The sequence below is a fragment of the Oreochromis niloticus genome, linkage group LG11 (assembly GCF_001858045.2).
Source record: "Oreochromis niloticus isolate F11D_XX linkage group LG11, O_niloticus_UMD_NMBU, whole genome shotgun sequence".
In the NCBI taxonomy this organism is placed as follows: Eukaryota; Metazoa; Chordata; class Actinopteri; order Cichliformes; family Cichlidae; genus Oreochromis; species Oreochromis niloticus.
In genome coordinates this window covers 3,848,761-3,876,098 of record NC_031976.2, presented here as the reverse complement: position 1 = coordinate 3,876,098, position 27,338 = coordinate 3,848,761, and the positions used below count along the sequence as shown (strand labels likewise).

The window sequence follows — 27,338 nt, the reverse complement described above, 5'->3', positions numbered from 1 at the left end:
CCAGTAGGCAACGGGTGAAGTGTCTTGCCCAAGGACACAACGACTGAAACTGTCGGAGCCGGGGCTCGAACCGGCAACCTTCCAATTATAAGACGAACTGTCAACTCTTGAGTCACGATTCAGTCATCCACCCATGTGTGTGAATGACTGAATGTGTAAAGCACTTTGGAGTCCTTAGGGGACTAGTAAAGCGCTATACAAATACAGGCCATTTACCATTTAAATTGAAAATTTTGTTTGAATTCTGCAATTGAAGACATGCTCAGTTATTTATGAACATGGTCTTTGTTTAAAGCAAGAAATGGATTTGTAACATGGGGGTGCATATCTCATTCTGAAAAACTTTAACAACTAATAAGTGTTACCCAAAGCCAATCACCATCATCCAAAGCATCAGTATGGCTCTTCTTTGGAAAGACATGAATTCTTAAACACAAGGGATATTGTGTAATTGTAATTGTGTAATTTTTTTTTATTTTTTTTTTGTCTTTGAACCCTTTTATAGCCGACAGGTATTGAAGACACGTTTTCTAAGAGGATGAAAGTTGGCATTGCGTTGGTGAAAGAAGAAGACATCATCGATGTGTTGGTCGTCCTTGAGGCGGCAGTAATCCTGTCTAATCTGAGGGATGTCTCAAGTGCCATTTCCATGCTGATGGGCCTTCTTTTTGCCCTCAACATAGACTATCCAAAGGAACTTAAGGACATCTTTGAAGTCATTCAGAACATCCTAATGAACATTGGTGGAAGGCAGTGCATCTCACTAGTGCATGGTCTAAGAAACAGACTCTTGCAGAAAGCCATGCAGAACTGTAATTGTATGCTCCTTAGTGTTAAGGACAGTTTTTATTTTACTGTTTGTTTTTTTATTCTTGCAAGTTCTCATTCTCACTTTTGTATGTCACTAAATGACTACACTTTACATTCCAGATTAGACAATTACTCATTTGTTCATGGTTTAAGAAACTTATGTGAACAACAATATAATGCTGGACTTTGCAGATGCTTATCTCATGCAAGTCAGTAGTTTTTCCTTTGTTTTGCAATTGAGCAGACTCAAACTGATGTTTCTGAAATATTCATATTATCAAATGTTTCAGAAGCATGCACTCATTTTCAGAGATATTGGTTCTGTGGAATTTGTTGCAATTGTAAACGAAGACAAATACAAGAGTTTGATGTCTTAGTTGTTATAAACTGATCTTTACTGTCACTTATCAAAGGTTTTGTACTATTTTAATATTTCAAGTTTTATGCTAACAGGTGTGACTGAGCACAATGAAGTTTAAAAATTTTGTAAATGTAAAGAATAACTTTTCTAAAATAGCAAGTGTCCTGTTGATACATTACATTAATGCAGACTTTATGTTGTTACTTCACAAGAATCACTACTGCTCCTAGAGTATTGGTCAGAATTTAATCTTCACCCAAACTGGGCTCAAGACCAAGTTCAAATTTATTGTTTCACAGGGAGCAGCCTTTGAGTTTTGATGGATTGTGAGCCTGATGAGCTACGTCACTGATTTTTCTGTTTCTCAGATGACTAAGATGGCACAATAAATGGTGAATGTTGGGTGCTCATGAGTAATTGTCTTGTCATGTTCTTAAAACAAACTTTCTGTATGAAATGATCAGATAGACTTTAATGGAATCTGTGGGGGGTTTTTTTCTGTAAACAACAGAAAATTAATTTAAAAGAATGTAGATATTTAAACCTGAGATCTAAGATAAACCTAACAGGTAGTTTTGCTGAAATGGATGTTAGAAAGCTAAAAAAACAAAACTTAAGATGTTTAATACACATTTTTCTTTACATCCAGTCAATCAACTCTGATAATTAAAATGAAACTGATTTACAAGTTCACTCAGCTACCTTAAGGAGCTCAGTTAATTAATAAACTTAAATCAACTTAGCTAACAGATTATGTTAGTTAAGCTAAAATAGATTCCTAAGTTAAAAGAACTACTAAAGTATTTGAATTAACTAAAAAACCCAAGTCAACTGAACTAGGACAAGAGTTTAAACAATAGATTATTTTAATTTAGCTGAAAGGATTTTCCCAAGTAAAAATGACAATTAAAGGAGTTGAACTGACTAACAAATCTCAGTCAACTAAACTAAGATGAAAGTTCAGACAACATGTGATTTTTCATTAAGATAACAATTGGTTGTGTTATAAGAACAAACTCTATTTCTTGACTTAACTTAAAATTTTAAGGCAGCCCTTTACCTCATATTTTTAAGTTGAAACAACAAGTTATATTTTACAGTGTAGTTTCAGCAGATAGCTTCAGCTTTAAAGCATCCACACTGCATTTTCGCAGGAAATGCAACTTTTTCTAGTTATAGTTTTATTTGTAAGAAAATTGTGAACTTCATATTGTGTATCAAGTCAAAGAACATTTGACAAGTCTGAGTCATTTCTTTGCCCTATGAGAGCTGGAATAAATATATATCCTGACAATTACAGTTGAGCAAACTTCAGTAAAATGTTGAAACAGTAGAGACAGGTAGAAATGGGATCGGACTAATCTTTGCTTAGTCAGATACCTCCTGTGTTCAGTCCATCATATTAAAAAACAAACAATAGCATGATCCGTGTGATTTTGCATCCATTTCCAAATCGTAGTCAAGCAGCCCAGTCTCATACATAGGTAACAGAAATGTCTCTAATGTAGACGTGTACAGTGTAGTGTAAGCATTAAAAGATCATAAAGGAAACACTACCATTTATGTGAAACTAATTGTAATAAAAAATGAGCAGGTGCTTCATAGATTTAAAATAAAGAATCTGAAAACAACACTTTTTTTGGTCTAAGTGGTCAAAGTAGAAAACAAAACTGATGTTCAAGAACGAACCGTAGCATGCACTAATATTACACATCTCCATTGTTGTGGTGAACAGACATGTTGCTTTTAAAACCACATGCAGTGTGTGACCATGACTGTCCACTGAGACCATGAACGCCACTTCGCTGAAGTCTTCTTCTTCTTCTTCTTGCCATCAAAATGGAAGCAGAAAGAGCACGAGCTGCTTTGATCTACTGAAAGGAAAAAGCAGAACATATGAGCTGAAACCATTAAGATAGAAACAATCGTTCAATGCAGTCTCTCAGGTAGCTTAGCCTGCTGCAACTGTTGATACAAGCTCAGTACAGTTAACACAGTGTCAGGGAACTCCAGTGTGGGAACTAGTGGCTTTAGGTTTGTAGTCATTTAACTTTCATCCATTCATTCATTTAATTCAGGAGGAAGAAATGTCAGGTTGGTGCAGGCTGGTTACATGCATTTGGTCCCATGCTGTCTTTAACTAAATGACTTGGTTCATTTTATGGCTGGGCTGTATGTGGGGTTATATCATGTTATTTGGGCAGGAGTACCCGTCCCCTGTTAGGCTTAGAAAGTTTCTCCATAAGCAGAGCTTCTAACTCTTATAGCTTTTAGCACATCTGTAGCTGTGCAGGCTGACAGGTTTTTAGTGGCTCTTTTTACCCCACACTGGTTGTGAGTGTGTGAATAGCCCCACTAGTTCTTTTGGGTTGCAGTTAACTTGGGAGGAAGGGGTGGGTCTGCCATGACTAGATGACTAAAAATGATCTGGGATACATAACTTTCATAATGCATGCATATATCTCTATAAACCTGGCCTGAGGGCTGCCATTTTTTACATTCAGTTATTTCTCTTAGAAATGTTGGATCTAAATAATGAATATGTTACAGTTAAAGTGAAACACTGGTCAGTGTAAATGGCTCATTGGGACACAGAAACCTTTAAATTAAATACCATCACCTGATATCGAGTGTCAAACAATATCAAAGCTGTAAAAGCTGTTTACAGTCAGAATGTATAAAAACTATGATTGTAAATAAATTCAAACAAGTGAGCTTTTCTCTTTGTGCTGAATATCAACACTGTGATTTCTTAGACTGTAAGCTTCACATCAGCACAGTTGTAGAAGCCGTCACTCCAAATGTCTTTTGATAACAAGAAAAAAATACCTTTTCAGTCCACGGCCTGAAGTTCTTCTCCAAACATCTTCTGCCATCAGCTTTGTCTGCTGGTTTGAAGACAATAAACCACAAAAAAGATGATTTAGCCACTTTGTCTGCAACATGCAGCTCGAATGTGTCGTGTAACAATGTTGAATAACCGTCGTTATCCCTCTCATGTGTCAGTAGGATTGTACTGTACAGCATCTCATTCATATGTGAGGAATGCTAATGTAACACGATAACAGACATCTGGTCTTACATCATTAAAATATAAAGGGCAGGAGATATTTAGATATTTTTATATTTATATTATATTTTATAGCTGAAAGATATTACTAAATAGATAGAATTTACTAAATGGTTGAAAACATGAAAAATATGTCCATAATCACAAATGACCATGAGAGCCAGTAGAATTAATTCAACTAAACACTCAAAAGACGTCCTTAAATGTTCTTTAAGTGGCAGAACAAATGAACAAACAGTTAATCGCTTACTTGAGATAAAATCTGCTCAGCTGCTTTGAAAACAGCTTCTAACTGGTTCCTCCTTTAACAGGATGACTGCTCAGGGGTAAGGCCATCATGCAGTCCAGCAACCTTTATGGTTCTGCTTTGATTCACCAGGAACTATTAGGGAAACCTTTCAGTGCCTCCTGTGAAAGACACAGGCATAAACACACAGACATTTATTAACATGTTCCACAGTCTTCCAGTTCGATTTTCTCATCCTGTGGACAACAACGTACAGAGATGCAGGTTTATGTTAACTTTTGTAAGGTTTCTTTACTGAACATATCCAGCTGCAGCTCCACTGTGATCCTGAACTGGATAAGCACTCAAGAAAATGTGTCAATAAATGCACATACATCAGCTTACTATATTTATCCAAACAGACTGGACCAATAATGCGTCACTGAGTTAGAGACTTTAACAGTCTCTTCTATGTAAGAATGTCTCGTGCTGATATACCAGCAAACTTGACAACAAAGATTTTTCAGACTACATGTAGCTGTCCTCTATGTCAGCTAACACATTTACATTCATGTCACACTTATTTCTGCTTTCCCATTTTTACCATTAATGCTTACATTTTGATTGGATACCTTGAGTTTGTAAATGATGAGATTACATAATTGGAATACAATGTATCCAATTCAAGGTCGCGGGAGGATGAAGCCTATCCCAGCTGATACAGGACAAAGACAGGCTGCCAGTTTATCGCAGGGCTAACACAATACGTGTGACAGAAAATCCACTTAAATGTTTGATATTTCTAATAATAATCATAATTATGATTATTATTTAAAATATTATTTAAAGGTTTCTTTATAAATACATTTAGAATTTTTTATAACCCCTAGAATATAAACCTGGGCTGTTTCAGATTCTGACCTCTGACCTCAGTGACCAGGCTGTGTGCTCACTGCAGCTCCCTCTTGGAAGTACGTCTGCTTCTTGTCTTCCCCCAGTGATGACCGCCTGCCCTTAATATCACGTACTGTACCTGAGGAACAAAAAAGGACAAACACTTGCCTTCATTTAAGAAGTACATTCATAACGAGATATGAAAAACATATCATTATGGAAACACACTAGTTCACCCTTTGGGAGGAATCAGTTCCTGTGAAACAGTTCTGTAAATGAACATCATGGAGAATGAAATGAGTTCTTCAGGTGACTCAGCAGTCCCACACTGACAAATGAAACTTCTGTGGAAGAAGAATCTGGATTTTTTTTTATTTCCAATCCAGTCCTGCTTTAAACTATTAAGGATTAAGCAACAGTGCTCATATTTGCTCTTCTGAAATCTGTGTTAAGCAACAACAAACATAAATTAGTAAGAATAGAAAGAAAGAAATACAGCTGAGTAGAGGCTTTACACACCACGAGCAGCCATAACGCTAAATTTTAATCTTCAACTGTTTCTGAGCCGTCTTCAACCTGTTTTTAACAGAGAAAAGTCCCACAGTCAATGCAGCCTGAATGAAATCCTGATTCCAGATGTTCAGCACACACAGAGACACAGAGGTACTGTTTAAAGTTTAGTGTTAACCTGAGTCACTGATCATTTACAGTATTACAGAGTCTGGCAGTCTTTGCATGATGTCCACGTCACTGTAAGCTTCTAGCTGACTCTCAGGTGTGACAGGTGTGCCAGCAGGAAAGAGTAATAAAATCCTGCATCCTGAGGTTTGTCATGCAGGATTAAAGGAGCCAGGCTTTGTTCACACAGCTAGGATTGTATTTTACACTGACCCTGGGTCAGTATAAGTATCATACAGTTTAAACGAAGCACTGAAACGTGCACATATTTATTACAGATGCATTGAAGCTAATCGGGATATTTACTGTTAATCTGTGGCTGCGATTAATCGCTTTACTGGAAACTTTATTAACTAGTAACTTCATCAGTCATGACAGAAGCTAATATTTCTGTCCCAACATCGTTTAACCCTTTAAAACCGGTTGGAGCGGGCACGCTCCGTTTTGCGTAACTATTTTTAAATCCTGGTAGCTCTGCAACCACGTAAGCTAGAGCAATAATTTTTTTTACATATGAAACCGGAGAAGTTGTACTTACATCTTATGCCATCAGCTTGTCCTAGGTCACGGTTTCCTTCCACATATAGCTTTGCAAAAATTGCATAAAAAGCGCTTGCAGCAACAAAAACATAATATTCCAGAAACACGTTTTGCCGATCCGATCAGCTGTTCATAACACTTCCTACCTTGGAATAGACGTCAGCGCGAACTTTCGCATGTCCGCCATTACCTGCCCGAAACCGGAAGTGACGTCATTTTCGCGGAAATGTAGTTTTTTTTACTATCAGGGCCTCAGAGCCTATACTGGTGTTTTTAAAAGTTATCTTTGACTTTATGACTTTCTGTGTCGTTTCTGGGATGCTTAGAACTCGAATTGCACTGCTGGAAATAGTTTATTTTGATGCATATGCTGCTTTTTTGCAAATTTGCACTATAATATTTATTTTCGTTTTTCCTGCAGTATATAAAAATTGGTGTATTTCAAAAGTAAAACTATGAAGACACTTCAAATAAATTTCCTGTGGTGGGAAACTAGTTTGTGCAACTTTTTTGTATTTACAGTTTTGAGGGATAAGCCTCTTAAATTTCTCTAACTAGAAATATATGTCAAAAAAACAAAAACGATTTTCAATTTTTTTGTAGTTTATTGCACTTTTTTGCAATTTATGTAATTACTATGCACTTAATGCATACATACTATTAAAATTTGGGCTATAATGGTTGTATTGATGTATATCAACTTGAAATGCTCCCACAATTGGCACTACAGCATGTAAAAATATAATATAAGCTCTGGCGGACTTGGTTCTATGGTAGGTCTTAAAGGGTTAAACAGTAACAGCTTTACTACAATATAAGCTAACGTTTACACCGTAACTTTAAGCTAGCACCATAAAGACGGTAAAACACGTAATAATATCTACAAATGCATCTTAAAGCTGTTATATTAGCACTCGGTGTATTACTAACATAACCACATTAACATTATTGACACTCGCTGACTTTTAATAGTCATTCTATAAATGCTGTCCGTTTAAATGGTCTTACCTGTAACACTGCTGTATCCACCGGATTCCACCCAGAGTGGATTCTGGAGTCTTCCCACGCTCCTGTTAGTGATCCTCCATCTGGATGGATGATAACAACCTTCTGAACAATCTAGCAGGTGGATGGCCCATATCTATAGGACTGATTTCTGCTAATAACGCCCATTGTATGGACTGATAACAGCCGAAGCGGGTGAATAAAGTCACCCAGTGGCAAGCTGTGCCATTACCCAGCATACACCTCTCCCTCCATAAATGCAATAAACGATACAAAAGTAATAGCCTATAATTAATTTAGCTGCTGTATCTGCTGTTTCTCAGGTAGTTGTTTACTTTATATAATATATTGTGTTCAGTACACGTCACTACAATGTGATTTCGGAAATGTATAAATATACGGACAACAGGCTCTTCCGCGGCAATCTCTTGTCGTCAATAAACAACGTTTAGGGAGCTCTATAATATTCAATAGGAGGACCCTGCACGTCACTTATCGACGCGACGGGGGTCCTCTGCGCGTCGATAAGTGAAGCAGAGGGAGCCTGACCATGTGTCACACATTTAACGAGTTGGGAGTGAGAACGTGTTGAACACGGGGATATTGAATTCTGTAGCATTAAGCCATAAATATGTGTGTTAGAGAGTTGTCACGGAAACTGTTGAAATGCAGACTTACCTTATTTTATGCCCATATGAATTCAGTGCACAGCTGATTTCCTTTTGTTTTAAGCCTTTGTTGAACAACGTTATTATCGTAGTATCTTGAAAGGTTAAGTGTAACAACAACAGTCTAATTGATCACCCACCTCTTACTCTGAACACAAGTAATTAACCAGTAAATTACTAAATCTTTTTATGTGGCAATTACACTAAAAGCATCGTCTATTCAGTGCCCACAAATAAAATATGTGTAGCAAAAAATACACTTCTTTGATATGAAAGAGGTGAACAGTAGTTAATAAATAAGTTGTACTTCAGTCATTTATTTTTAATGCTCTTTTTATAAAAAGAGTATTTTTGGTACAGTCATAGGAACCAGCCAGAGTCGGATACTCCTTTCATCATCGTCAGATGACATATTGCAGCAAAGTCTAAAAACAACAACAGAAAAAAAACATATCGGGATCAAAAAATATCCCGACAGTAGCAATATAGAAAAGAGAAATAAAGAAAAAGAGCGACAGAAAGGATGCAGGCTGCTCGTAAGCTTTCAGCTTGTCAATTTGCTGAAATGTATACAAAACAATTACTGAACAGTTTAAATTTAAATCACGTTTCACCACTGTCGCTAGCTAGAATGAATTAGCCAGACAAAAATAGTACTGATTTGGTTTCGTACAAAACTAGCTTTCCTTCTCTGATATGTAACTTTCACAACATGACCGCAACTTAATATAACACAACTGTGGCAAAAATATGAACAAAAGGGAGAAAAAGTTAAACTTACCTTGTGTCGTTAGGAGCCTGAACCGCGGTAAAACTCCGGTGAGGTCAATGACCTTACGCTCTCCCACTGTCACGCGTTGATGACGTATTTGGAAATCAATTCGGGTGGGACATGACAACAGCGCCACCTGCAGGAAGATTTTCTCTGTCTGGTACCTTGTGTTCTGATACCTGACAACTTTTTTCTTGAGAACTGAGACCTGACATCTTTTTGTCTGATACCTGACAACTTTTTTCCTGACAACTGAGACCTGACAATTTTTTGTCTGATACCTGACAACTTTTTTCCTGACAACTGAGACCTGACATTTTTTTTGTCTGATACCTGACAACTTTTTTCTTGAGAACTGAGACCTGACATTTTTTTGTCTGATACCTGACAACTTTTTTCTTGAGACCTGACGATGTCCTAAAATGTACACCGTACAGGGGGTAGCAATGAGGTTTTTTAGGAATATTTGTCTGATATAAAGTTTTTGGAGAAGTGGTGCTATTGACCTCTTATTCATGAAAAAAAAGTACAAATATGGAACATATTCATCAGATGAATTTGTTTTGATGACATAATATAACAGTCAAGTTATTAAATGTAATTCTCAAAAGAATTAAAGAAAAACCTAAAATCACAGATCAGATCTTGATGAACGAAAGCTGAAAATCTCTACAGATACAAATTACATCATTTTATGACAATAAAAAAGACAGCAGCTGAAGAAAGTGTAGCATTAAAAAAAAAGAAATCGGTTGAAAGAGGCATCAAAGGGGAAGAACTAATTATAACAATAATGTTCGATGCTGTTACTTGCTGCCAAATACAGAAGAATGTTACATTTTTTGGATGTGTTAATAATTCACTTTATCTCAATTCAATTTGTATCTAAGTAAATTAATCTAATCTAAAACATATCATCTAATTGAAACAACAACATTGATGTTCAGAATACTTGCCCTGTAATAGTTAATTTAACAAGAATGACATTTACATGTGTCTACAAAGTACACATAATAGATGACATAACAAGGCAAAATTTTGTTACTCTGAAGTATTTGGTTGATTTGATACATTAAGTGTGGTTAAGCTTTTAGTTGGAAATATGGTGGCGTAGAGCAGAATGATAGGCAAGCTGCCGCCTGTTCAACTTTCACTGCTCTAAGATCAGTGACCATCTCTGTTTTGTGTGGAAACAGGGCTACCATTAGCAAGTAGATGAGTAGTCTCATTAGTTTTCCTTTCCTAACATGTGAAAGAAATTTTAGCCAACATATGGCCTGTATTTATATAGCGCCTTTATGGTCCCTAAGGACCCCAAAGCGCTTTACATATCCAGTCATTCACCCATTCACACACACATTCTCACACATGATGTGAGAAACTTTTAAAAACTTGTTTATCATGCTAGTAATGAATGCTTTGATGATGAAGAGGCAAATTTTACTATTAATTATTAAATTCTGGCTCTTTACTCATTTACTTATGAGTGCAAAGATAATTAAATCAATAGTACCAGGTAATTATATATCATTATTATTATTATTATTTTTACAATTGAAACATAGTAAACTGTGAATAAAGCCTTTGCCTAGCCTTAAAGATGGTTCAAACAAAAATGGCTCAAGTGACCCTCTCTGTATAAAAGCCAATGTTGTAAACAGAGATGATATCATGTCCTTCTGTCCTTGTTTGTCTGTGTGTTCTAACACTGAAGGTCTACATTTGTATGTAGTCTGTGTCATATTTACTCCCCCAGGTCATATGAAAAGTGTCTGGATTGGTGTTTGAGAATAGCATACTGCACTTAGCTCTGTATTTATATTAAATATTAAATCCAATTTAAATACAAAATTACCATATGAAATATTAAGTGAGACTGTAAATATTTAATGTGAGCCCTTTACCAATGGCCTGGCATTCATTATCACACAGTGCTAGATTTTAACAGGCAATTTCCCTTGAGACTGTGTGCACAGGGGTCCGTACTCATCATTTGAAGCAGCAGGGGACGCTGTTGCTCTGCACTCCTTTCGACAGTCCCTCAAAAATTAAAAGAAAATAGAGGAGATGAACTGAGAGACAAGTCTGAATAAAAAACTTGCATGTTTTGCAAAGTCACAATAACTGTTATGCTAACTCTCTCATTGATGATGGATTTTTCAACTTAGCTGTTGCAACTCAACAGCTAAGACTGAATGAAAGAAGTTACATGTATTGTATTATCTGTTTTATGTGAATGAAAATAAGCTGGAGTGAAGTCTAAATTTACAGAACAAATAGGTGAAGAACAGAAAACAGAAGCAGACTCTTTCCTGGTAACTCCTCTACAGAACTTTCAGCATTTCTATTCCCATTTCTGCCACTTGGGGTCAGGCTTACACTATGAGATGACACCTTTAAGACACAGTTTATGTTATTTAAATTACTGTTTTGAGAGGGAGAAGTGCCTGACTGTTTCTATTTGGTTCTCTCTATGATTGATCACTTCAGCACACAGCCCTGGTGTCTATTGTTTTGCCATATTACAGTATGAGAGGATTTCCACCTAAACTTGCACTGTAGTGGCTTCAAATGAAACTGGATGTACTTCTCAATACACTGTCTTTACAAAAAATTAAATTCATCATTTAGTAACACTTGACTTGTTAGAATTGTATTAAAGTAAAAGCAGATGTTTCATGAAAGAAATATAAATTAAAGAAAAGGCAAAATTAAATGCAAAAGAGAAACTGTGAGGCGAAGAAATTAGCATTATAGAGTGCTGCGGAGGAGGTGTACAGGGTTAGAGATGCATGGGCATGCAACCCCTCTGAGGATAGTCAGGGAGGAACATTAATCATTGGGAAACATCTGTTCATTCTGCTGCTTTAAAGTTCTGTCAAAGAACTTGGACTCCCCCCACCATCCCAGCCTCAAACCATCTACTCACAGAAAACTTGTCTTCTGTTAAGCATGGACAGACAGAGTGAAACATCAGAGCTAGTCTCCACCAAGCACTGACTTCAATTTGATTTCCATTTGATTCCTTTTTAAACAAACAAAAATCATGAATAGAGGAAAAGGTTGCAGTACATAAATCAGTTCTGTTATCGCTGGGGCCATAAGTTTCGTGGGCAGACTTGCACATCATGGGTCAAACAGCTGGGCATTCTTATGTGATGCATGCTTAAAAGCAAACTTCAGCATCTAATTGTAAACTGACAAAGAAAAAAATAATGAAACAAACCAATAAATTTAAGAGAAAAAACAAACAAGATTATAGAGTGCTGCATTTAAAAACACAACAAAACCAGTAAATTAATTACAATCAACACCTCACACTGCCTACAATATGTTCTGTGTTATGTACATGTAACTTGTTGTGCCAAGAACTACAATCAAGGGTTTGTGATAACTACATTGTGACACCACAACAAGCTTTCAAGCTTGTTTTCAAGCTTGAGTGTCCTGTTTAACATCATGCCAAAGAATCTCATTTAGATTTAAATCTGCGCTTTGATTCGACCTTTCCAGTATCTTCTTTTTTTTATGGTGTTGGTGGTTCTTTGGAACTTTGTTCTTTCTTTATAGAGAGAGTAGAATTCATAGTTCTAGCAGATAAATCGCGAAAAGGTCCCCAGGTCCTAAAGCCACAAATATCTCACACCGACATCTAAGTTTTTGTTCTTTTTATGAAATTCTTTCATTTTAGACCTTGTCCCGATTCGTGATTGAGGTGTAAGACAAACGACCACTGGTCCAAGTGCGTCAAAACAATGATTTTATTAAACACATGTGTGGGAAGATACACAGCTCAATATTGTCAACACAGATCTCCGTCACAGCATAAATTCAAAATGGTTTTATTATGTAAGGGTTCACGCCCCTTCTTGCGTCAGAAAGAATATCACATGCATAGGTTATAATTAATGACAGTTAAACAAGTTTCTGTGTTCATCAACATTCTGCCCTATATGGTTGTCTGACCAGATGTTTCCTGTAGACTTATTCATGGTATACTTATCTTTAACACCTTCTGTGTCACTCGTTGCTAAGCAAAGACAAAGCAAAGATATATTTCACCTTTACCCTAGAAATTGTACTTAATGTCTGTGTGTGTGTAAGCATGTTGTGCATTCATTCACAGCACTCCAAGTCATTCCTACAATATATCAGTTCAGACATCACGCTGAACGAAGCTTCTGACCTTCACAGGATTGAGTGCTTAACTCCTATGAGCACATATGCAATGTGTGTAATAACATGATTAAAACTGTATGTTTAATAAATTGAATAAATGTTTTCATCAACTGCCACTGCTCAAAGCTTAATAAAAGGATATAAAAGAATAAACATGATATAAAAATGATATAATTCCCACAACCTGATGTAATTGGATGCAGAAAGTTCAGCTTTTGTCTTGTCAGTCCAAAGAGTAATTTCCCAAAGTGTCAGGGATTATCAAGATGTTTGTGGAAAATGATGAATGATGAGCCTTTGTGTTCTTTTAGATATTTGCCTTGGAACTCTACTATTCCACCATTTTTGTCATGAACAGTGATATTAACTGTGGCCAGTGCAAAAGCTGTGGCCAGAGCCCTGCAATTATTTAGATGTTGTTCTGGATTCTTTTGTGACCTCCTGAATGAGTCATCAATGCACTGTTGAAGTCATTTAGGTAGGCCAGCCACTCCTAAGAAGCTTTCCCACTTACAAAAAAAAATGTCCTTAATAAAAAAAAAAAGAAAAAGAAGGACAGGAAGAAAGAAATAATTTTTTTTTTATTTTACCAACACATTTATTTACAGTAAAAACCAATCAGGTCATCACCAGATACATCACAAAAAAAAGAAAAGAAAGAAAACAAAAGCCATCACAGAAACAAAGAACTGAAAATTAATTGACTATCCACAACAGAGCACACCATATTCAGGCAACACCACTGGGAAGAGAATTCAGACAAATTATTTGTCAAAGAATAAAACTGAAATTTGGCTTTAACTCTATACTTAACGTGTGAAATGAAAAGTTGATCAATCCTTACCCCTGCAATATTGTTAATCTTATCTTTTCTACTTTAATATATAGAAATTTTTGCTTGATCCCCCACAAAGTTTAATAACTTCCATTTTGAATCCTCTTTTTTCATGTATCCAGCACCAAACAGAAACTCCAATGGAGACCAAGCTATTCCACATTTTTTTGAAGACATGCATCACCATACAAAGCAGTGGCTCTAGGCGTTTGCAATCAAGAAACCTGAAAAACAGTTTCGATCTCTTGACAAAACGGACATAACCCACTTACATCTGTATTGAACTTGGATACAAAGCTGTTAACAGCAATAGCCCCAAGCAAAATCCTCAATTGCAGATCACCTGACCTCTTATTCAAAGGGGGTTTAAAAAAAACCCTCCAAATACGTTTTACCTTCTCTTCCACTCCTAACCTTGCTCTCCACACACACCACTCAATTGCCTTTTATTTAACTCTTGGACAGACACTACAACATCTTACCACTGAGCATGCAAAAGTCCAAATCTTCTCGAATCATGAGTAGAGGTCCTTTCAGTCCTGTAAAGTCAAAGTTCAGTCCCAATTCTGAAAAACAGTCTTTTTTATCAGGAAACTCTAGTCCAGGGGTCTGCAACCTTTTACACCCAAAGAGCCATTTGGACCCGGTTTCCACGCAAAAGAAAACACTGGGAGCCGCAAATACTTTTTGACATCTAAAATGAAGATAACACTGTATATATTGTTTTTTATCTTTGTGCTTTGTGTGAACAACTAAGGTGTGTTGCTTATGAAATCCATGAAGTGCTACAGAGAAAATTACATTTTATTTATGTAATTAACACATTTTGAACTCTTAAAGAAATATAACAAAAGGAAAGACACCAACCTGAACTAAAATGATCCATGTAGCAAACAAACTGTTGTCAGCCGCCACCCTTATATCGCCTTTGGGCTGTTGGAGCCTTGACCTGACTCTTAAAAAAATAATTGGAAAAAAGCACTATGCTGCTGAAAAATGAAAAATAGATATTTGCAAAATTCTGCCTAAATATATATTTTACCTGGTTAATGCGTGCCGCGAGGCGTGGTTTGCAGTGCTGCTGCAGGGGAGGCGGACGCACCTGAGCGACACCCGCAATCACGCCTCGGCGTCTTTACGTCTGCGCTATCTGTGCTGTTGTGTTGTTGGTGGTGTATGTCGGGCTGTGAGCTGAAAAGCTACAGCCGGCTGTATGCGTACAGCAACCGTATGTGAAAAGTGCTCAATAAAGAGATGCTCAAAAGCATGCCGAAGTCAGTTTACTCACGGTGTTTGTCTTTAACATAGTTCACGGTGGAGAATAGCTGCTAACATAATGTGGATCCGAAGATCCATAATTGGCCTATCTGGCGTTGAAAGTCTCGATAAATGGACGGCGTTTCGGCGGGTATACCGGCTTCCGCAAGTGTGACTCTTATTTTGAGCGATGAAAAAAATAATAGAATATAATTTTATTTTTATATTTCAATATCACAATAATCTTCCGATTTAGAACTACGAGTTAAAAAGAACTAACATAAATAAAATACACTTCAGCTAAATACTTCTAATTTATTTGCCCAAACCACACAGAGCCGCAGTATAAGGACTAAAGAGCCGCATGCGGCTCCGGAGCCGCAGGTTGCCGACCCCTGCTCTAGTCCATTGGCATAGTCCAACAGCATCTCCTTGTCAGAAGACGTTAGACTCATAAACCAGAAGTCCAAAACACTCAGAAACAAATTTGGTTTGATTTTAACCCAATCAGAGATGCTGCTGCCTCCGTGCTCCGAAGTTCAGGCCCAGCCACCTCAATGATTTGCCCCAGTTTAACTACCTTTGCCTCAAGCAGTCTGTTTGAAAAGGCAATTCCAGTTCCACCATAAGTATTTCCCAGATGAATGTGCCTGATCCCATCTGCCGGTGGATCACTGACTTCCTGACGGACAGGAAGCAGCATGTGAGGCTGGGAAAGAATGTCTCGGACTCCCGGACCATCAGCACCGGCTCCCCTCAGGGCTGTGTTCTTTCTCCTCTGCTCTTCTCCCTGTACACCAACTGCTGCACCTCCACCCACCAGTCTGTCAAGCTAATCAAGTTTGCAGATGACACCACCGTTATTGGACTCATCTCGGACGGGGATGAGTCTGCCTACAGAAGGGAGGTTGAAAGTCTGGTGTCCTGGTGCAGCCACAACAACCTGGTGCTGAATGCCCAGAAGACAGTGGAGATTATTGTGGACTTCAGGAAGCACACAGCCCCACTCCCCCCCATCATCCTGACTGACACCCTCATCACCTCTGTGGACTCATTCCGCTTCCTGGGTACCACCATCACCCAGGACCTGAAGTGGGAGCCCACCATCACCTCCGTCATAAAGAAAGCCCAGCAGAGGATGTACTTCCTGAGGCAGCTGAAGAAATTCAACCTGCCAACACGGACGATGATGCAATTCTACACCGCAATCATCGAGTCCATCCTCACCTCCTCCATCACCGTGTGGTACGCTGGAGCCACTATCAGGGACAAACTGAGACTGCAGCGTGTTGTGCGCTCTGCTGAGAAGGTGATTGGCTGCAAACTCCCATCTCTGCAGGACCTGTACACCTCCAGGACACTGGGGCGTGCAGCTCGGATCAGTGGTGACCCTTCTCACCCTGGACACAGTCTGTTTGACCTGCTCCCCTCAGGCAGGAGGCTCCGGTCCATTCGCACCAGAACCTCTCGCCACAAGAACAGTTTCTTCCCCTCTGCTGTTGGACTCATGAACAATAACCATATGACTGTTCCCACCACTAACACATGACCCTACACTGTGTTCACTGCATCATTCCATGTTTGGCACTGATCACCACCTGCACTCATGTATATATCTATCTACTTAGCACTTTTAATTCTTATTTTTATGTCTATTTAAGAGTTGTATAACAGTATGTTTGCACTAAGTACCGCAGCAATTTCCTAATGTTGTAAACCTGCTCAACATTTGGCAATAAAACCCTTTCTGATTCTGATTCTGAAGTATCCAGCTTGGCCCCAAGCACCACTGGTTCCTCCAGGAGCCAGAACAATGAAGAAGTTGGTTTAATTCTTTTCCACTTGAAAACAGACCAAACTTTGAACAGGCCTCTATAAAACATTGGTATTTCATAGGAATGCAATGAATGACAGTCCAATAAGAACAGTGAGGCCCCCATCCCCAGCCTTCCTATCCCTCTTAAAATCACACTAACAACCGGTTTCCAAAAAACATGTCCAGAACTTCTGGACAAACTGTAATCTTTTACAGTATATTCTGTCTAATCTAACTGCAGACAAAAAGTTCTCTCTACTCCTAGCCCACCTAAATTGTCTTTCTTTATTGTGCATTTCCCTCCAAACATCAACTACAGACTGTGCTTCTGGGCACATGAGGTTCTAAATGATTTCTGTCCAACTGATCATTCTGTACAGTTAAAGTCTCTGGCCAAAAAAAGAAACTCTTATGGATCACACTTGCATAAGACATCCTCAAGCTTGTGTAGAAAAAGTATTCTCTCTGGCCCCGTATTTGGAGCATACACGTTCACAACCATAATCTTGAAACACTCATACTTTGCCTTCACCACCATTAGCCTGTCCTTTACCACCTCCTGAAAATCATAGGATTCTGGAAGAAATTTTTTTGAAAAAGTAGCGCCACTCCACCACTGGCTCTATTTAAATGACTCAAAATTACTTCTCCCTCACAATCCCAGTCTTCCAGTCTGTCTCATTTAAACAATCACTATGTGTTTTCTTGGACCATTAATACATTTATATGCTTCAGTTTCATTAACTCATACTCACTGACTCTCTTCCTCATATCTCTGGCTCCATTCAGGTTTAAAGTAGATCATCCGAGCAGCAGATTTAATGCTGCTATGACCCACAATTTCACCCACCGACAGACTACACTCTTCTACAGAGCAAGGACAACTAGGTATGATCTTAAACTCATTTTGTCTCGTAAGGCTAGAGAGGTCCATTTTAGCGATACGCAAGTTGTTACACCCCTGTCTAGGGGTACAGGAACGTAGCATAAGTTAAAAGAAGAGTGACCCCGCCCTGGTCCCCAAAACCAAACAAAACCAGCTTAATGAGTCAAGCGGGTGCTACCTAAACCCTACGTGATAAAAAAAACAAACAAAAGACAAATGCTACCCCTAACTCCCTAACTGAATAAACAGGAGAAAATGATACAGAAAATAACAAGGCAGCTCACCCCTTCGGCTTCAGTGACTATTTACACGTGACTCTAAACTACACACTATATACAGAAGCTCAGCAATCCTCAGGAACACACACGAGTAACACAGGGTTTGGAGGCCAAGGATGGGTCTGCTGCTGCTGTCAGTCGCTGCCCCGGGACAACTGCTGGTGACAGATTTTCAAAGCAACCACATGATCAGGGGACCAATCAGCAGCCGTCAGCTTCTCCAATCAGGGACCTGCAGAGACTCTTAAAGACACAGACAGGCAGAACAAAAAACAGCCACCGAGACACATTATGGCCAGGGTCGTAACACAAGCCAACCGACAAAAAGCCAGTTTTAAGCAATCAATAATATCAGTGAAGCTTAATTTAACTCCACGCACACTATAAAAATCAAACTATACTATCAGAAAGAAAAGACATAACAGACAGAAACGTAAAGTTAGAAACAAGTCCTCAATCTCTCAGTTAGACTCACCACACTCCCAGCATGCAATGCAGAAAGAAAGAAATGAGGAAGAAAACAATGAAGGGGGCAAATACTGTATATCCTTTTACATGGCATTTTGTCTCCCTATAGACATTTTCATCCCTACACACATTAGGAATTCACAGGAAATAATGCCTGACTTTGTGCTTCTTAATTAATAAGTTACATGACCATTCTCTAAAGTCACATTATGGTTGGGTGTGTTTTAAACAAGGTATTTTTCTAGGGTCATTTTTTATCACTACTATCTGGGTGAGGAAGGGGAGGTTTCTCACCTTCTTGGCTGCATATCCTTGTTTCTGTTGAAGGACATTTATTCCCAATGGGGACAACATTTATTGTTCACTGAACTGAAAACCCAGGTCAATGAACCAGACCCTGGTAGTTGGTGCAGGCCAAAGTACCTGAGCCCCATTTAACTGGGTTAGCTGTCCCCAGCAGGTCCTCTCTTTGCAGCTGCGAAATCAGGCCAGCTTGGTGACTATGAGGTGAAACCATAGCCCTAAACAGAAGCCCCTGGTACACCATCAAACTTGTTCATGTTTCAAATAGATTTTCCTTACCTGATGACATACTTGCTGAAGAAAGTTGCTCAAGTGTAATTGGTCACGCTATTCTTTGAAATGTGAAACAACAGGATGATTGCATTCAAGGGGCCAGAGCAGGTGACACTGACACCAATTAGAAACTGTTGGCTAAGAGTAGGTATAGACTGGGAAATATTGTAAATGTTGACAGTAATAACACCCATCAATCAGGGGACAATAAAGGTCCACTGGCTATCTGAGTGGTATCCAAAAAATAATGTTGGATAACTGAATAACTGGAAAACTTTTGGGGTAAAACCTGCTTTTCTTAAGAGAGATGGCATCCATCCACTTTGGATATCGCTGCTCTCATTTTTAGAAATCAGGTTTATTAAAGACACCAAAGCATGACTATCCACAATTGGGACAGGCAAGCAGAGTTATAGTTTTACTTACCTGTTTGCATTTTCTTTCCCTTTGTCACACCCCCCCAAACCCTGTCCAACAAGAGCAAGTAGAGACTGTGTCTGTGCTCAGACTATCTAAATAAAAATCACAGATTTACAAAGAAAGAATAATGTAGCACATTTAATGGCTCCAAAGAATAAATCAATTAATCATGAACTATTAAACATTAGATTTCTCTCCTTCCTGTTAGTAAATTATTTAATAGTTGGTCATTATATTGATTTAGTCTGCTTTAGAGAAAAGTGGTTACAATAGTAAAACATCACAGAAATCATGCGGACGGCAATTTTTCACCCAGTTAATCCATTTTTTTTTTATAGAGCACCAAATAACCAGAAAGCCAGTTAAGTTAAGGTGCTTTATTTTGTTAAATAAAGACTGTACAATAATAATAAGATAAAACTTCATCAACCAAATGACCCCTTTCAACTAGAACTTGGGACAGTGGGAAGGAAAAACTCCCTTTTCAACACTGTTAGACTTTTCATCTCCACTTTACGGTAACATACTGGCGTCACTGTTGCCAGCGTCATACCATGACGCCGTATTACTGTAGCTTACTGTTTTGCAGGATGATACCGTTTTTTGCTGTTGTGGTATAATACTCTTGGACAAATTATGGTAACGCACCGTAGCTTTTTTTATGGTATCTCACTGGCGTCACTGTCGCCAGTGAGATAACGTTATGTCGTTATGTCGTAAATTACGTCAACAAAGTAACATTATACTGTGATTAAGAAATTGGTATACTACCGTTTATTCACGGTATGTCACTGTAAGCCCGCTGCAAGGTAATAAACTGCAATATATTTACCAGTAACTTACCGTTATCACGCATCATCAGTACCAAAAATATTAATCTCTGCTAGAGGATACCATGTCCCAACAGGCGGTCATTTACTGTTTAACACGTCGTAATTTACCGTAATTTAAGGAAACAGTAACATACTGTAAGAGACTGGAGGGTTAAAAAAAAAAAAAATTGTATTGTATTAAAAAAAAGGTACCATTTATTTATTTATATTTATATAAAAACATATATATACCCACTAAAGATCGATTGATCGAGATAGATAGATACACACACACAATAATTCATGTGCTTTACACCACTTTTTATTTCTGTTCTGATTTTTCCCTGCTGAAATACACATTTCCAAAATCAAAAACTGAAAAGAACTGAAAACATATTTTCATTGAGGAAGCACTTTTTTTTACTAAACCATGTAATCCATTATTTTCTCAGATGGTTGTACAAACAATAACGATATTATTTCATATCCATATCATGGCAGACAACATATGCTCAAGTGTTGGGTTTTCTTAGTTATATTTTGTAGGGTCTTAAACCTACAATGTGAAGTGCCTTGGCATTCATTTTGTTGGCACCATACAAATAAACTGAATTGTAATGAATATAATATCAAGCCCCACACTTCTGCCTTTATATACACTTTATCCAAAATACTGGCTCACACTACCAAATCAATGCACAAAGCAGGGTCCACAAGGACATGGATGAGCGTGTGTGGTGTGAAGGAACTTGACTGACCTGCACTGAACCCTGATCTTGCTTTGTGGACTGAGTTCATTGATTTGTATGGTGAGCCAATACATGTGACAATTAAAGTGTAAGTAGCTGAAATAATTTTTAACAAACGGGTAAAAGAAGGAAAAAAAAAAATCAAAACTGTTGCACTCAAAAAACCTATTGGACAGAGACAGCGTCTTGCAAGATGGCAAGAGAGCTTGTCTTCATTGTTGTTCGTCTTGTGTAAATGTCCGGAAAGCATGGGCCATGGATCATCTGTGGAGACACAGGTAACAACACATTGGTCACTTAAATTATACAAGAAATTCACTAAAAATGGCAAAAACAGTTACCTAATTTGAAGTTTTCAAATTCAGTAAGCCGCTGGAGGAAAGTTGTGACATGAGGGTTAATGTGAACAACCTTTCGCTTCACAGTGGTCCCAGTCTTTCTGCTTGTGCCAACCTTGGAGGTACATTTTGTTCCCTCTTCAGGGTTTATCCTTACAAAAAACCTTAAAACATGCCACAATAAATAGTAACATACAGTAACATTGAGTTGTGATTTGAAATAATGAGTTACTTAGGGATAATTTATTCATCATCTATCACTATTAGCTAACTGTTCAAACATACCTCTGAATCAGTTCCAATGTTGCACACGCTGACTCCTGGTATTCCAGGTTCAATACATAGAATGAACCAAAGAAGACTGACATCGCATCAGCAAAGGTGTTCTCTTTGTCCAGCTCAACAATTACACGCCCCTCTGCATTCACCATCCAGCAGGTGGCGGTCATTGAACTTTGTCCTTAAATGTATAGGGGCAACATGTTGTCATTATGCAACATAAAATAATTTCAATACTTCACTTCTTCACACTGTCTAGATAGTCATAAAGCAAATAGCTACGTACAGTTAATTATTAATGGCCTTATGTACATAAGTCCGTTTTAACATATTAGAATTGTACATAATTGGGAATTATTCTGCACATTAAACACACCTAACAAAGAGTCAGCCCAATTAAATTACCGGAGATGAATCAACTGTATGGTTATTTTGGAGTTTATAGTTTGTGCTGCTGTTAAACTTTACAGTATTGACTTCAGTATTTCTGCTGTTGGTGTAGCTACTATGTTTTACTATGTTGATCAGTAATATGTAATGTGAAATTTGATATTGTTACCTTGCTGGGTTCACTGAGACACATGTCCAACAACCTTGGTTTATAAAGGAAATTACAGAAATTTGAGCTACGAAAAAAGAGACTGGATACCCGTGTCCAGGAAAAGCTCCTGTGCCAAACAGAAATTTTAATATGGTCTAATCAGCTCTATTTCATAAATGACTTCTTACCAAGCATAATCAGCCTTGGAGCGATTGGCAGGTTGCTCTCTGCTTCAAGGGACATCCTGGTAGATGTTTCCTGCCAGAAAAAGGACCAAGACATTTTATGTAACAAAAAACAAAACAAAAACAGGACAGCAAGCAACAGCATTAAACATAGAGCTGTATGAAAAAAGCTTACATCTGCTAAGACAAAGAGGGAGTCTTCATCTTCCTTGTAATACTTCATCATGAGAAGTATGGTTGCTGTGCCAACCTTGTTGTTGGTCAAAACTCCCTCACTTTCTATCTGCTGGATGAGTGTCCTTATACCGAGTGTCCTTATTGAGCTTCTGGCTGGAGAAATAGTTAATAATCCTTCTGCCTTTGGTTATGAGGGCCTGACCTAAGCGCTCACTGATATCGATGCCTGTGAGTTTGTAAAAGTGGTTCGAAAGACCTTTCCGAGTAAACAAGAATGGCCACTGCTCCTGAATTTCAGCTACTGAAAGTGAGGGACAACTGTTGATAAGCTGCCGCTGAGAAATATATGTGAGGCACATGAAGTCATCCACATCAGGTCTCTCCACAGCTCCAGGTCCTTCTGAATTAAAAATTGTTAACAAGATGTGTTTCTTTTCCTCTAAAGAAGCTGGCATTTCCCCCTCAGGAAGTTCAACTGGTTGCCAATTTATACAACCATAGCTATCAACAAGGCATCTAACTTTTTTAGGTGAGGTTGCATTACTGTTGGGACTGCAGTCTTCCTCATTCCTGGTTCTCTTTGTTTGACGAAGTCTATGTGTTGTATTATCTCGATTAACATGTTCAACTCTAGATTTGATGCTTCTTAGTAGTGAATAATGTCCACAACCCAGTCTTTCTCCTGTTTCAGTAAAATCTGCAAATGTTTGAGGGTATCTGTTTACAATGATTTTAGCAACTTCTTCACAAGATGCACGTTTAGGGTTCCTGCAGTGAACTTGCATGGCCTCCACAACAATTCTAACCATACTTCTCCTGTCGTCTGGATGAGCTCTGTCTCCTCTTGTGATTGCATGCGACAGTCGGAGTGGAAATCTTTCCCAAGGAATCTGTAAGTGTGAGACCCAAGAGCTGGAGTAATGGTTGTACATAGTGGTGGACGTGGAGGAGGAGGGGTGAGGTGGATGGCTTGATGTTTCAGCTGATGCAGCAGGGCATGGCTCCAGAGTAATGGTGTCATTCAGGTTCTCTGGTCTGTTGCCATCTAAACAAATAAATAAATAAAGATCACAATTAGGATTGAGTAGTAACGGCAAGGCAGTTTTTGGGGACCTTGTCTAAAGATGAAAAGAAGCAATCCCAGGACTGCAAAAGAACTACAAACTCAAGGTCTTGCATTGAAAAGACCTTGAGTCAATATATTTTACAATATGTCACAATTTCAAACCCTTAGTTGTACCACTACCAATGAAAGGTTAATGGTGTTAGATTTAGTGTCTACTTATGTTTTCCGTGTTAAGTATCTACCAGACAATGTGAGCCCCAAAACGCTCTTCAACATTATACTATCAAAGTACATGTGTAGTATGGTGAAGAGAAAAAAAAAGCTAATCAAGCTAATCAGTGACATATGAGTCTATGAGTGACCTTCAAATCATAGACTCAGGTCTATGATTTGTACAGAACCTACACAAACCTCCTTTAAATGCAAGAAGTAGTTTACGTATTTGAATTGGTGTGAGAAAGGGTTTGAGATCTTCCGCCTCCACAAACAAAAGATCACTTTTTTGTTGTACACCAATAACGTCCGTCAGATGTTCTACAATGCAGATTATTTTCTCTCTGTCTAGTGTCGGCAGGAGGCTTGTAAGTTCCTCTTCAATTTCCATCCCTGAAAAACAATTAAGAGGAAACTGAATGGTGTAAGGAGACAACAAAAAGGCCTGCCATGTTATAAAGTGGTGGTGGGTAATAATCCATCAGACTGTCAGCATTTACACAAACACTTCTTTCTGTAGGGCAACGCAAGCAGTGAAGTCCAAGGTCAATGAGGAGTACTGAGTGATGCAACTTGAGCACAAAGTACAATTCAGAATCGTTAACAAGTATAACAGCTATCTTCCCAAAAACCAAGCCATCATCAGTGTCATCTACAATGGAAACATAGCCTTTGACATACTTGGTACCTTTGTAGACAACTGCTGACACATCCAAAGTTTGCCACAGCTTCTTGAATGAGAGCGTTGTAAAGATGATGATTCTAATCTCTTGTTTCTCCAATCATTTGGACTATAGGTGGAAACATTTGGCCCACTGAGAGGTAGGACTGCAGTAACTGATGCCGTTCAGTCTTGCATAAGTTGACAAAGTTATGCAAGACTGAACTTGTACATGCTTTGAAATACGAGTGCTTGCTCTCAAACCTAAGGGTGCACAGACGAATGAGTGGTCCAAAGTGAAGGATAAGCTCTGCATAATGTAACAAATAGTGATGTTTTGCTTTTAAAGCTTTGTCAGGAAACCTACTGTGTCTCAGATATATATAGTCCTCTATGAAAAAAGTTCTTGATTGATTTTGTCCACTTCTGCTTATGGAATATTAAATGAAGACAGTTTGTCAGACAGTATTGCAAGAACATCGTGCATTGCACAGCTGAGAAGATCCTGAAATTCCTCTATGATGCTCTGTATAGTGCTGGTTGGTAAGAGCATTTTAGCCTGCATTTTTAATTTACACAAAGCCAACTGTCTTCTAATAGATTAACTGTGTCCTGTCCTTGTATTATGGCAAATTCCCCAATTTCTTGTTGCCTTGACTGCTGAACTGTCTACTTATGTTTTCGAGAAATACGGCTGGAAAATGATGTTCGGACACTGAAGTATTTAGAGCAATCTTCAAATGGACATAATACTTTTTTCCCGTCTTTGATGTGAAATCTGAGATGGGCACAGAGTTGTAAAGTTTTGTGCAGCATACCCACATCCAGGAACTTGACAGCTGAGGTCACCCGTGAACTCATAGAACTTCTCCTCAGTGGTCTCCCTTCTTGTTCTGTGATTCCTAGGCATATGTGAATGAAAGGCAGAAAATGTTCTGAAAGTGGCAGGACAGTTCTCAGTTCCACAAGAAAGCCTATAGTTAGCTACATGTTTGTGGCTTTTAACATGCAAACTGAACAATATAAATTTGTGTGCACGGAAGCCACAAAATTTACAAATACACATAGTTGCAAAAAGTTCAATGACCAATTACCTTTCCTAAATGACATATGCAATGCAAAAAAAAAAAAAAAATAAGAGTATTGTCAATAGGGACCAATTCCCAGTTTTTACATGATCAAAATTATTAACAAAAGGCTTCAATAAACAGAAAATGTGTGCTGACAAAAGACAAGAGAGCAGTGCACAAAAATGAAAACATATTTGAGCTCGACGCTTTAATGGGTTTAGCCTGACTAAGTCAGCACTCCGCACCCTACAGGTAGTACAAGCACACCTGAAAACACTGACCAGCTAACAGCATTTGGGCGCAACCTCGGTAGTTCACCGATTCACCTGTTGCAAACGTCCAACTTTCTATCAAGTCTCATAAATCCATCGGCAACTATTAACTAACTAGTCTTTTGAGTCTCCACATTCATAGATACTGATATTTTGTCTTAGCATTTGAATGAAAATAACCTGGCACGGTAGCTTAAAAGTCAAAACAAACAGTAATAAGAACGCGTTTCTGACTTCTCTCGAATAAGTGAAAAAACACTTACCTTCAGACTGATTAGCTGGTGTCAATCCAACTTTAACGTTTCCCATGTCAGTCCGTTTTAGGGAAAAAGTGTTAAGTTTAGTTGTTTCATTTACTTTTGAGATACTCCCTCATGGATGAGAAATTTGGAGTCTAGTAGAGTTGTCACGAATAGCATAAGATCTTCAGATATAATCCAATCAACCGTGCATTTAACCTGACTGAACTCCATCCAGTTACCTCTGACTACTTCTAAGTTGCACATGTTAACGGTCCGTAAATTGTCTCTGTTGTTCTTCCACCATCTCATCATCACTCTGTGCTGCAGCGAACTGGATCTGTGGCACAGAATAGTTGATGGCCATGTTTTTCTCCTGCTTTGCAGCTTTGTTTGAGTTTGAATTGCGTCTTAAAGGTGCAAAACTAAGAAAAGCAGATCAATATTTTCTTCTTGTTGTTATTTAATGGTGGTTGGCAACCAGCGAAAGGAGCATTAGCCGCCTCGATCAATATCTTCTATCCGCCATTGTTGTTTTGAAAGTGTGCGCCATACGCCACGTTGTACGTCAGGTAAAGGTGTGGTCTCGACTAATGCTCTCCCATTGAGATGTGTAACCAGTGCTACACACACCTGTTGCATAACACGCTTTAAAAACGTAACATTCGCTTTAAAAACACAACCCAACGCGCTAAACATGAACAAACAAAAACACCCGTGTTACATTATCATGTATATCCAGGACATCTCTTCTGAACCAAGATGAAGTGGTGCTACAAGGAGAGTGCATTTTATAGCAGTCTGGGCTGCCACAAAATGCACCGCTAAAAATACAGTTTCTGCTTGTCCCACAATTTATTAAATTTGAGAGTGAAGTTGTAGGACTGATGCTGGTTAGTGGTGTAGGTTTCATGGATGTGACACCTGAACTTGTGTAAAATGACCACCAGAGCATATTCCGAGACTTCTGGTTAGTTCACTGTAGTTAGGCAGAGGT

General features: G+C 38.3%; 1 long non-coding RNA gene and 1 pseudogene across 3 annotated transcripts; both read right to left on the bottom strand.

Moving 5' to 3' along the window:
- Window positions 1–2,281: 2,281 nt before the first annotated feature.
- On the bottom strand, window positions 2,282–7,647 carry LOC109200313 (uncharacterized). Of its 3 annotated transcripts, none has more exons than XR_002060493.2 (5): window positions 7,588–7,647; window positions 5,389–5,500; window positions 4,492–4,649; window positions 4,001–4,056; window positions 2,282–3,045 (listed from the first exon to the last, which is right to left on the bottom strand). It is a non-coding gene; the product is annotated as an uncharacterized LOC109200313 (long non-coding RNA). The 3 variants fall into 3 exon arrangements; XR_002060492.2 differs by having other exon boundaries at window positions 4,001–4,059; window positions 5,396–5,500; XR_002060491.2 differs by having other exon boundaries at window positions 2,283–3,045; window positions 4,001–4,059.
- A 13,956-nt stretch (window positions 7,648–21,603) lies between these two features.
- Window positions 21,604–26,914, bottom strand: LOC109200311 (uncharacterized; annotated as a pseudogene).
- Window positions 26,915–27,338: the final 424 nt, after the last annotated feature.